General features: G+C 41.6%; 1 protein-coding gene and 1 long non-coding RNA gene across 7 annotated transcripts in view; one reads left to right on the top strand and one right to left on the bottom strand.

Moving 5' to 3' along the window:
* Window positions 1-12,210, bottom strand: part of LOC148360373 (uncharacterized) — a 60,124-nt gene that overhangs the window by 23,280 nt on the left and 24,634 nt on the right. Inside the window, exon 5 of one of the 2 annotated variants that reach the window (XR_015851058.1) lies at window positions 5,857-7,984. The exons of the other annotated variant lie outside the window; for it this stretch is intronic. This is a non-coding gene — a long non-coding RNA (uncharacterized LOC148360373). Of the gene's footprint in view, window positions 1-5,856; window positions 7,985-12,210 lie in introns of those variants that run through there. 2 annotated transcript variants of the gene reach the window in all.
* The window catches only part of LOC148360372 (adhesion G protein-coupled receptor L1-like), a 35,226-nt gene continuing 27,722 nt past the window's right edge, over window positions 4,707-12,210 (top strand). For 3 of the 5 annotated variants that reach the window (XM_088341186.1, XM_088341187.1, XM_088341184.1), the window contains exon 1: window positions 4,708-5,122. The gene's annotated coding sequence lies outside the window, so the exon portion shown is untranslated. Of the gene's footprint in view, window positions 5,123-12,210 lie in introns of all 5 variants that reach the window. The other 2 variants (XM_088341188.1, XM_088341185.1) reach the window with 1 other exon arrangement.

Genomic DNA, 12,210 nt, shown 5'->3' with positions numbered 1-12,210 from the left:
TATAAAGGGAGAAAGAAAGAAGAAAAGAGAAAGTGAGCGAGAAATACAGAAAAAGAAAGAAAAATACAGAAAGAAAGACAACGATATGGAAAAAGAGGGTCAGATGAGAGAGTGAAACTAATTTAGCTCCAGTTGCTTTGTGAGTGCCGCCCGGCTTTGCGAACATCTTTCAAACTGCAGCTCATTTTTCTCTTGTGCTTCTCTGGGTGCCGTCTCACGGGCCGGATTCAAAAAACGCCTGGCGGGCCTGATCCGGCCCACTGGCCGCAGGTCTGACACCCGCGATCGAGCTGATTTTCGACACACTTTCGTTTTGTTTTCAAAGGAAACGGCACATTTCGGACGATTCGACTCGCTGCCGTTGTTTGTGAGGGAATCCCACCGCGCCGTCCCAAGGCACCCTTTATTCCACCGTCGCCTTTCTTATTTTGGAAACGACAAGGCCGGCTATCCATCCATTTACTTGCTTTTCCCGGTCGGCACAAAGAAAAAACAAGCCTCGTAAACTGCCAAAAAGGCCGGATCGACGATGAAATCTTTCCGCGGTACGAGAAAATACGGTGCCGTGAAAAACCGTTCGCTCTCCTTTATGTTTTTGGGGATATCGCTCGCAAAGGTTTCAGATCGTTCAACCCGTTTTAATGCCGGACAGAAAAAAACCCCAAGGAAATACAAAATGCACTATTCCATTTTTTAACGCCGAAAAAAAAACAACAAATGTATCTGTCCCTATTTGAAGAAGTCATAACACCCTCAACCTACTAGCAAGTTGGGCCTCCTTTGGAACATTCACGACAGTGAGTAGAGCCCTCAAATTTCTGCCGAGATTTCATGATCATGTTTAATAGAACCACACGGAAGAAAGAAGAAAGTCTGTGTAAAGCTTATATAGCCGTGTCAATCTATTTTCTCCCGAAAAAAAACTCAAAATATAACTAAACACCTGGCAACACGAGCGAGTACGCCCCAAAATAACGACACCCCTTTTTTTCCAAACAAATCACTGCTTGTCATTTTCCCTCCGAAATACCATGTGACTTGTTACTCTTATTAGGTCTCAGGTAGGGAGCAATAAGGTTCAATTTGAAGTACACGCTGTCACACTGGTCACTGAAACTCCCAAAATGGCACACCGTGGCTGGTCAAGGCTCCAAGAAGATTGCGAACGCCCGGGAGTTGCGCTGCGGTTCCGTGGCCGAGATCCTCCGGCTTTTTGAAAAACAAGAATGCGCTCGCAACTGGAAGCGGAGCGAACGTGGACCGCATCCTCTCCGAGAAAGACGGGGGCAGTTGTGCTGTCCGCATTGCTGCAGAGATTGAAGAGGTCAGCCTGGAAGTACTCAGACCATATGAAGCGGGCCTCGTCAAATGCCCAAGAAAGAAGCCTCTTCCGAAGGCCGTCCACTAGACGGCCGAAGGAAAGATATCCTGTGGTCCGATGAGACCAAGTTGAATGGATTTGGCTCAGAGGGTGTGAAGCGCGCGCGGCGGCAACCGGGTGAGGAGTACGAACCTCTTTGTGCCGCGCCGCGAGTCAAGCGTGCTTTCGGGAATGTCGTGGTTTGGTGCTGCGTGAGTGCCACCGGAAGTGGGGAGTTGCATTTCGTGAAGGGAGACACTATTGTGGAAACCAAGTAAGCATTTGGAGGGTACGTGACCGACAGGACTTTGGCCATGTCGGGACGTCTTCAACTGTTTTCTTAACCGATAAGAATTTGGATTCGAACTATTTGCTCAAGCGATAAAGACGATTTTTGAGTCGCCACGACTCGGATCGAGCACCCGACTGGAGAAAAACAAGACGTCGGCTCTGAGCAAACACGGTATAAATGCGACCGTCTGCCCGGACAACTTGGGAACACGGCCGAATGTTTGAGTGAAATAAACAACGTGTTCCCCTCTTATTTCCACTCTCTTTGCTCTCGCGTATATGTTTCGAGGCGAGGCCGATAGACGTCCCGCTCCGACAACACAAACTCAAGCGAGACTGCGGAAAACCGGAGGAGAGAACGATCCGGTCTTTCGCAAGGCTATGGAGGAATTTTGACCCGCTCTTCTTTGCAAAATGCTTTTGAATCTGCCGTTTTCGAGACTTTTCTGGCACGAAGTGCCCATTTGAGGTCACACCGCAGCATCCGAATTGGATTTCGATCCGGACTTTGACACGGCCGCTCCGGAACCTTTATTTGCTTCTGTCCTTTAGACCCTCAGAGGCGGACTTCCTGGCCCGGGAAAGGGGCAAATCAGTTTTCATGGCACTGTCAATTCAACCGCTTTAAAAAGTTTGTTTTTCCATTCTTTCTTTTCATCAGCAAAAACAAATTGATCGGGAAAAAAATGGTATCGATGGTGCTCATGTAAAGTGTATTTTCCAGGATTCAATGATTTTTTGGTCAAATGGGAAATCTTATAGCAATGACTCCAAATCAGCACAAATATTTGGTCTACAATTGTTGGAGGGAATATTACTTCAAATGAACACAATTACAGGACAATTTTGCTCATTTTAAAGATTAATTTTACTTTTATTTCATTTTAATTATGCCTTATTACATTTTGATTTGATGTATTTAGTCATTTATTCATTAATTGAATTAATTTAATTCAACCTTATTTGTATATTATTATTATTTTACTTTATTTTTAATTTTATATTTCATGTATTCATTTAATTTTATTTCTATATCCGTTTTTAATTCCATATGTATTTTAATTGTTTTTTTCTGTATTGTATTTTATATTTTTATCATTTATAAAAATGTAAAACTATCAAAAAAATAAATACATTCCATAAATAGATAATCAATATATTTTTTTTGCGTCGGAAAATCATTTTTCGTAAAATGAGCGACTGCAAAAATAGAAGATTTGACCCCGTTGGAGGAAAATTGTTCATTTAAGGCACAGGTGTCTAACTCACAGCCCGCGGGCCACATCCGGCCCGGCGTACAATTATATCCGGCCCGTGAAATCATTTTCTATACATCTACTATAATGGCCCGGGTCTATGAAACCCCCATAACTTTCAAATGATACTCGGATACTAAAAACCACAACGGCCGAGAAAATGATGTTCACTGACATTTCCGGTAAATCCGTGTGTCTTATTTGTGGCCGTCGTTAAGGAATTTCACGTCAAATGCCGCTACGAGACAAAACTTCAGAGTAAGCTGAAAAATCCAGAGAAAAGATACAGAAAGTGGACGAGTTCAAGAAGAATATGGAGATGTTTTTCAATAAAGCAAATTCCCAAAGTAAAAAGCACACATTTTATTTCTACTTTCAATTTTTTCACATTTTCATTTTTATAGTTTATTCTGGAATGATATTCCTGTTTGTTTTAAATTCATATTTGTTGATGTTATTTTTAAAAAAGGAAAGTTTTAGCGTATTCAATCAATATTGATCCTGTTCGGCCCGCGACCAAAGGTTCGGTTGGCGTTCCGGCCCTCTGTAGAATTGACTTTGACACCCTTGATTTAAGGTATACATTTAAAATAGAAAGATATCGTATGACATATTTCCTCATTTTAAAAAGTGTTATTTTATTTTTCAAATGAAATAAATACTGTCAATAAAGAAAAACGTGTCTAGTTTTGCTTCATCGAAGTCTTTCTTTTTCTAATCTCGGTCGAAAATGAAAGAAATAGTCTACGAAGAAGAAGAAGAAATACAGCACAAGCTTTGAAGTTGTCGAGATCAAACCGATTTTGAAAAAAGGCACGTTTTTAATAGTATTTACTTGATATATTTTTTCTAATTCAAGCGACCTGAACTTGTAGAGTACATCGTAAGCAACATCGGATTTATTATTTGCGGTCCGTCGAATCGGGCGTCGTGTTTTTTGTTCCCGCTATCGGAGAAGAGGATGAATTATTCAACGCCGTTAGTGTCGTTTTGTTGAACCCGACGGGTAGCCGGCTTTTCTCTTTCCGGGGGTTCACCCCGGCCCATCGGGTTCTTGTTTTTTTTTTTTAATTGATATCATTGAATCGATTTATTCATTTGTTTGTTTACTTATGGTTTTAGTTTGACTTTATTTCTTGAAAAAACTATTTTACATTTCTTATCTTTTCTTATTTATCCATTTTGATTACAAACATGTTTTCATTTACATAATAAGAAATGATGTATCTATAGAATACAATATGAAAACAAAATACACATTTTGAAATTAGTTTTAGTCGTTATTTTTTAATTGACCTCCATTTACCGATTCAAAAACCTATTTTACAAATTTTTTATTTTGCTTTAATGTTTTCATTTTTATTCATATTAAATCTTAAAAATATCCATTTATATAAAAATAAATAACAATAAGGTCAAAATTATGAATTAAAAATTTTGTTTTTTTTATTTCATCCATGTGTATTTAATTTTTATTCAATTTTATTGTATTTAGTTATTTAAAAATAAAAAAGACACATTATATATATACCAATAATAGAAAAAAATATTCGATAATAGAAAAATACAAAATATAATAAACAATTATAAAAATGAAATAAAACAAAAGTCTTGGGTCATTTTTACTTTTAATTCAATTCCAATTGATTTTATTGATCGGATCTGTTTTTGATTTTATTGACTATTATCTTTCCGTTTCCTGATTGACTCCACTTGATCCTCACAAACACTCCCGCTCCTCGTGCGCGCGCACGAGCGCGCACCCGCAGCGAGTCAGGCAGGCAGGGGGGGGGCGCGGCGCGCTCCCGACACACAGAGCGCGCAACAAGCGGAGGGAAACCGGAGCGCGCAAGCCCAAAACGTCTCGCAGGATTTTTTTCCCCCGTTTTTGCGTGGAAATCATCCTCCCTGCATCGACGCCATTTTGGAGAGGATGCGACGGAGGAGGATGCGTCGTCATGGCAACAAGATCTAAGCCCTAAAAGGTCCTCATCCTCTTTTTTTTCCCCCGGAGCTTTTGATGATGATGATGATGATGATGACGACGACGATAGCGACGTGACGCGTTTTGGCGTGGACCGAGGTCCGGTAAAAGGAGATCAGGGAGGGGGGGCTATTGCTGGACCCCCCCCCCAAAAGGAGCGCTTGCTGCATCGAGACGGGAGGATGGAGACGCAGTGAACGAGAAGAAGCAGGAGGAGGAGGAGGATTGACGGTAAGATCGCCATGACCCCGCCCCTCTATGGGGTTTTTTCAGTGCCCCCCCCACCCACTGAAGAATAAAAATGTTATAAATCTAATAGGATGATCAGTACATGAGCAAAAAGATGGCGTCCATTTTTATTTGACCCCTTTTCTGGCATCAATGAGTACATAGTGTCGTGTCGTAAAATATTAATGGGGGGGGTGTTTGCTGGGGGGGTCTCTCATTGGCTAGCAAACGCGAACAGAAAAAGCTTAACATCGAGCGAGAGATTGACTCAATGAGACTACATCGTTTGGGGGGGGGGGGGGGTGAAATGTTACTGGGCGTGGGGGGGCAAGGGGGGTGCTCAGCAGTTGACAGGATGTCTGCCTCGTAACCTTCACCCAAAAGTAATCGAGTATTTGCTTGATCGGAAGGGGTAATTGAATGCAACGCTCGCACATTGATGTAGAAATTTTATTTGAATATATTTGACTTGGAAAAAAACAGGACATCAAAGTTTTTTACATAACTTACATATATATGTATTAGTATCAAGTACCAGTAGAGTATGGTAAAAAAAAAAAGAAAATGTATACTTTAAAAAAAAAGCAAAATTAGCCTGAGCCATGGGGCTGATTATGGTAAAATAATACCTCATTAGGTATTTTGTTTAAATTCTCATAATATTGTTTGTTTTTAACTTTGGCTCGTGGAAAAAAAAAATCACTCTTCTTTGAATAATACAATTTTTTTCTGAAGAAAAGCTCTCCAGTGCCTCACACTCATGAAGAGGTAGAGAGAATACATGACCAATTTATGTTATTACGTGTATAGAAATTCTAAGTACAGTTTTTCCTTTATTTCGGTACATCATCCAAATATATCCCGAAGAACGTCAAAAATTCCAATTCTGCTAACGGGCAAACCTCGACCAAGTTGTCCTACTACTTTTACAGGAAATCCAAATATATTTTAATGAGGGGGGAGTAGAAAGCATACATGACCGAGTCGTGCTACTACTTGGAAAAGCAAAACGTATTCTAATTATGGAGAGGTATAGGGGAGACACGGCCAAGTTGCGTTTCTACCCGTGAGAAAATCAAAACATATTCGAATTAGAAAGATGTAGAGAGGAGACACAACCATGTGGTATTACTTCTAGGATACACAAAATATTTTAATTAGGGATAGGCGCAGAGGAAACACGACCGCGTTGTGCTACTACTTCGACAGAAAATCAAAATATATTCTAATTAGGGAGCGGTGGAGAGAAGAAAGGACCAAGTTTGTCACTACTTCTATAGGAAATCAGAACATGTTTTGATTAGGAAGAGAGGAGACACGACTAAGCTGTGCTATTATTTCCATAGACAAACAAAATATATTGTGATTGCAGAGAGGTAGAGTGAGAGACACAACTCAATTGAGCGACTACTTCTGAAGAAAAACAAAACATTTTAATTGGGAAGAGTTGGAGAGGAGACAAGACCAAGTTATGGTACTACTTATATAGAAAATTTAAAAATATTCTGATTAGGGATTTATTGTGAGGAGACAGGACAATCTTGCGATACTGCGTTTATAGGAAATAAAAGCTATTTTAATTAGGAAGAGGTACAGAGGAGACACGACCAAGATGGGCTACAACGATGGGAAATCAAAATACAGTACGTTTAGATTAGGAAGAGGTAGAGAGGATCCAAAACAAACAAATTATATTGTAATTGCAGATCAGTAGAAAGAGAGAGACACACGAATAAATTGAGCGACTCCTTCCAGAGAAAAACAAAACATTTTCATTTGGAAGAGTTAGAGAGGAGAAACGACCAAGTTGGGCTAATTCTCCTACAGAAAATCAAAATATATTGTAATGACAGATCGGTAGAGAGGAGACGCAACCAAATCGAGCGACGACTTTTACAGAAAAACAAAGTACACGACCAAAATACTGTTCATTTATTATGAGGTACATAAAATGTCAGAATCTTTCTAACGATTATTGTCATTGGCTAATACAAATAGATTATATTATCCTGAGATTGGTCGCCCCCTCCTCCTTGAAATTGTTGTTTCATAATTTTTCATTGGCTCGGGAGGTAGAGCGCTCGTCTTGGGATCAAGAGGTCACAGGTTCGATTCCCGGCTCCCCTCTGAGTTGTATGTCGAAGTGTACTTGGGCAAGACACTGAATCCCTAAAGCCCCCGATAAGCAGGTTGTTGCCTTGCATGGCTGACATTGATATCGGTGTGTGTGTGAGTGAATGGGTAAGTGTGAAGCACATTGTAAAGCCCTTTGGGAGGTCTTCAGTGACTTGAAAAGCGCTACAGAAACGGAGAATATTTACATTTTATTGAAAAATATCTGAAAATGTGCACGACCGTCGTCATAGCAACTAGGAAATATAAAACCCGGGGTCTCGACGTTTTTTTCCCGTCGTCAGACTCGGGCTCTCCGTCCGACTCCTCCCCCTCCCCTTCGTGGCCACGCCTCCTCGCGGCTCCGCCCCCTCGGGCACGCTCCCGCGTTCGCCGGTCCATTAGCGGCTAGCGCGCCCGTTTTGTCACTTTGCGCTCGCTAGCAAATTTGCCTCCGGCGGGAAGCCGTTACTCGCTCTTTGGCTTTTATGGGGGTGTCCGGTCCATCCGCGTGACTTTTCACCGGCGCTTTGCTTCAACGTCAATATTTTCATCGTTAGCGTTCGGAGCCTTTCTTTTGTGGGCGAGTTTGGCGTCAACCGGCGGACCGAAAGCTCGCCGCTTTTCCAAGTAGGCCGCCCGGTGGCCCGGAGGTGCGTTCAACCCCCCCTGTCGAGGCGGGGCGCCCCGCCCGGGCGGTGCTTCTTTGTCAAGGCCCATCAGCGTCTTCGCTCCACTTCCTCGGCACCGATACTTTACAATGTGTGTGAGAGAAGAATGGGGAAATGCGAGCCAGGGAAGATTTGGCTCCGAGATAAGACATTTCACGCACTGGAATTCACCAAAAATGGGTCCAAAACGTACTCATTTGGGTCAAGCGTGGGATGAATTGTTATTTGGGTTCATTTGACTCAAGCGTATTTCTTATTAGGATATATAAGTTGACAAAAACAAAGCTCAATATATATTTATATGTATTTTTGTAGTATTTCTTGGGTAATATTTCTGCAGCAGTATTTCAGTAGAATGCTTTTATTTTCAGAATAAGAGCAAAATGATGTAAGAGCTCCCTGTTTTGAAGCAGTCAATTTGATATTTAGTTTTGTAGTACTACTATAGTTTTTTGGAAGTATTTCTGCAGTTGGGTTTTTGTTGGTTGCGTATCTCTCGTATTTCTGTAGCAATACTGAAGTTTTATTTTTGTATTTTGTAGTATTTCTGCGGTCGTATCCTTGTCGTTTTTCCCGTATTAGTATTTTTGTACTGATTCGAAAGAATAATTATTGTTGGATTTTTGGAGCGCTGCATGCAGTTTTATTATTATAGTCGTATTTTTGAGTATTTCAGTAGAATTTTGCGAGTATTTTCATGGTAGTATTTTTGTTATATTTCTTTGGAGGCTAACACAGTGTTTTTTTTTCTTTTAGCTCATCTCGCCGTAGCGCTTTAGCTGATCAACTTTTAGCGATCTTTCAACAGATGAACGAAAACTTTAAGAACTTCGTCTAATACGATTTTTTGAATCGTACTCGGTAAATATTTTTGATATTGTGCCACGACAGGGCAGAACTCATAAACTTATAAAACACTTAAAATAAACTAAAATGTAATGAGAGTTCAAGTTGAAGGTGACTTCCTTTACCACCGTTGAAATCCCGCCAAAATAAAGGCTGTCACTTCCTGTAATTGGCTTTTAAGGAATTGTAGTCTTTCTAACAGGGTGGATAAGTACGACAAGGAGAGGTAGAATTGGAACTAGATAGCAAGTCAAACTATAAATTCATAACCTATATGTACATAACGGAATTTAGTCAAGTTTATCCAATTATAAAAGGCCTACGCAAGTTTAGGAAGGCAGTCAAATTGAGAATGTGTGTCAGCAAAAAGTCCTCCAGAATACAAAATCATCATTGAAATGCATATTTTTAGGGTTTAATGATTGCAAATACTTGGAGTGAATAATGAAAGTACTTTTTTCAAACATTTTGAGAAGTTGAAAGAAAAGTCAGTGCAAGAGAAAGATGCAGACATGAAATGTTGCTCCAAACAGAAAATCACTGGGGTCATTGTGATTTTCAAGTAAAATGATTTTTGACTTATTGGTCGACTGAGTCTATTTCATTCTATTTTTAATCATGAACCGAGTAATAACAGAGTAACAACATCGTAATAAGATGATAAGTTGTTATTAATAAAATTCAAATAAATTCCAGTTCATGGACTCGAGTATAAGTAATTATTTTTAATCAATTAATGCAAAGAATAGAATTAGAATCTATTCATGTATTAAACAAATGTATGTATTCATCTTTTTATGGATTCATTTGAAGGAAATACAACCAACTAAATTCCAATCGATGGGTTTTATAAGGCGAATGAGCATATCATGTGCTGTTTTTTTAGCTAGCTATCAGGCTCATTCTTAGCTTTGTAGCGAGATATCTTTGCATATTTTTAGCGACTTAACAAGCTATCTAGATAGGTTTTACAATTTTTCCATGCTATCTAGCTAACGTTTAACCTTTTATGCTATTCAGTAAGCAACATTTTAGCTTTCTTTCGAGCTATCTCGCTGGCTTTTTTAAATGTTGTATCTGGCCATTTCGGTGGCCGTTTACTCTTTTAGCTAGCTACATAGCTTCCTTTTTTACCCATTTACCATTCCATCTCACTGTCAAGCTACTTTTTTAGCTATTTAGCAAGCCATCTCGTTAGTTTTCTACATTTTTTTCGTGCTATCGAGCTAACATTTGACCTTTTCTGTTATTTAGCAAGCTAAAATTTGGCTTCCTTTCTAGCTCGCTAGCTAGCTGGCTTTTAAAAAAATGGTATCTGGCCATTTAGATCAGCAAAATCACTTTCAAATGGCGAGTTTTGCTAGGGAGTTAGCATCCATGAGTACTTAAGCCAACAATGCGACGGGATTATGTCGGGTTGAAATGACCGTTGCAAATGAATATCTTGGAGATTCTCTCTATTGCCGTTAACGTGACAGGTTTGGCTTACAGTTAGCGGTTGCGCCTCAACTGTCCTTAGGGGCCGCCACCTTGGAGACCCCCGTGCTCCTATACAAAATAGGAAAATCTAGTGTCGGCTAGTGTCGGTATTATTATTATTCTCTGTCCTGACGAGCGTCAGGTCATATCCGCCGCCGCGTCGACGCGTCCCTCCTTCTCCGAATCCGCTCTCCTCTGGGTTGTTTTCCGGCGGCCATTTTCTCGGTCGCCGACGCTGCGGCAGCGTGCGCGCTTCGCGTTCTACCCGTCCGTCTTCCTTACGGTCCTTTTGGGGGGCGGGGGGTTCGGGGGGCGATAGACCGCTACGGGCGCATGATTTATTTAGCGCGACTGTAAAGCGACCTGATGTGTGCACGAGAGCGCGCTTGTTTTGTAGGTCAGCGTCGCCGCGCCGAGTACCGTGAATTTACTAGGGCTGCAACAAACGATTGGGTTGATGGTCCACTCGTCGCAGACTATTAAAACAGTTAGTGGAGTAATCCATCCATCCAACCATTATCCGCAGCGCTTATCCTCAGTAGGGTCGCGGGGGTGCTGGAGCCCATCCCAGCAATCATCAGGCAGTGGGCAGGGGACACCCTCAACCGCTTGCCAGACAGTCGCAGGGCACACAGTGCGAACAACTCACTCGCTCATTCACACCCAAGGACCATTAGGAGCGGCCAATTCACCTGACATGCATGTTTTTGGAATGTGGGAGGAAACCGGAGTGCCCGGAGGAAACCCACGCAAGCACGGGGAGAACATGCAAACTCCACCCAGGAAGGTTCGATCTCATGACCTCAGAAGCGTGCTGCACACGTGCTAACCACTGCGCCGCCGTGCTGCCCCTAGCGGAGTCATACTTGATCTTTTAAGATTTAACGTGAAGTTGAAACACTTATGTGGAAAAGGACAACAAACGTTGGAGTAATTGGTACTATGAAAAATTCATTATCGGAGCGATTGCGTATCGGGACCGTTCGGCACAGTGCTCTGTCAGTGGGGACATCAATCCAAACATAAACCTGTCCATTTTTAGGGACAGGGGAATAAATAATCCATTAAAATCAAATCAACACATTTTATCCCTGTAAACCGGTGCTTCTCGATTATTTTAAAATAAAAAAGCCTGTCGCGCCGCCCCCAACGGAAATGTTCCCCCTAGTGTGGTGGAGGTGTAGTTTCAATTTGTTCTCGGAGAGTTCAAACCAAAACAACTTCCAAAGATCAAAGGCGCCCCCCTTGACAGAGACTCCACGGGGGCCCCGCCCCACGATTTGAGAACCGCTGCCGTAAAGCAACAACAGGCTCGAATCAAACTCCAATTATTTTTGATCAAGTACATGCATTCAGTGATCAGCTGCAAAGTCTGTAACGCAAGAACTTAATGATTTTCAAGAATTTGAACGACTGATGTTTGTCGTTTTTAACTTTTCCCAACGGCGTTTAATTTCAAATGCGTCCGGCAGAGTCTAGTAAGACTCTCCAGCTCCGTCTTATAGCTGAATATAAGTGTAGAAAATGTACAACGCGAGCCATCGAAACCGTGTTGGCTCGAAGGTTAACTGGAATCTTACCGAGGCGAGTCAGACTCCTTTTCGTTGAACCGCCCGACGTGCTTTCTCTTGAAATTGTCGTGTTGTGACCGCCACGGTACGCAAGGTGCGCTTGGCAAACGCTCTATTTTCCAGACGACGAGCCGCACCGAATGACAATGCAAACCCCCCAAAAATAATCTTTTGGCATACATTTTCCATCCATAAGGCGTGTCAGACTCAAAGAAGAGGGCTACTGTGTTTAATCATGTAGATTTGTTGGGGCTCTTATCCACTTAGGGCATGTCTTTACTGCAACAGGAATCCAATTTGGACGGCGCTCCGTCCGGGAGCACGCCAAACGTTACCGCTAGACCGCAAGTGGCACGGATGACACGCGAAAAGGCATTAGAGCTGATCTCAGTATCACACTCTTTTTACTCAC

Source organism: Urocampus carinirostris, chromosome 8 (genome assembly GCF_059441175.1).
Source record: "Urocampus carinirostris isolate Australia breed hairy pipefish chromosome 8, RoL_Ucar_1.0, whole genome shotgun sequence".
Classification (NCBI taxonomy): domain Eukaryota; kingdom Metazoa; phylum Chordata; class Actinopteri; order Syngnathiformes; family Syngnathidae; genus Urocampus; species Urocampus carinirostris.
This window is presented reverse-complemented; position numbering and strand designations above follow the sequence as displayed.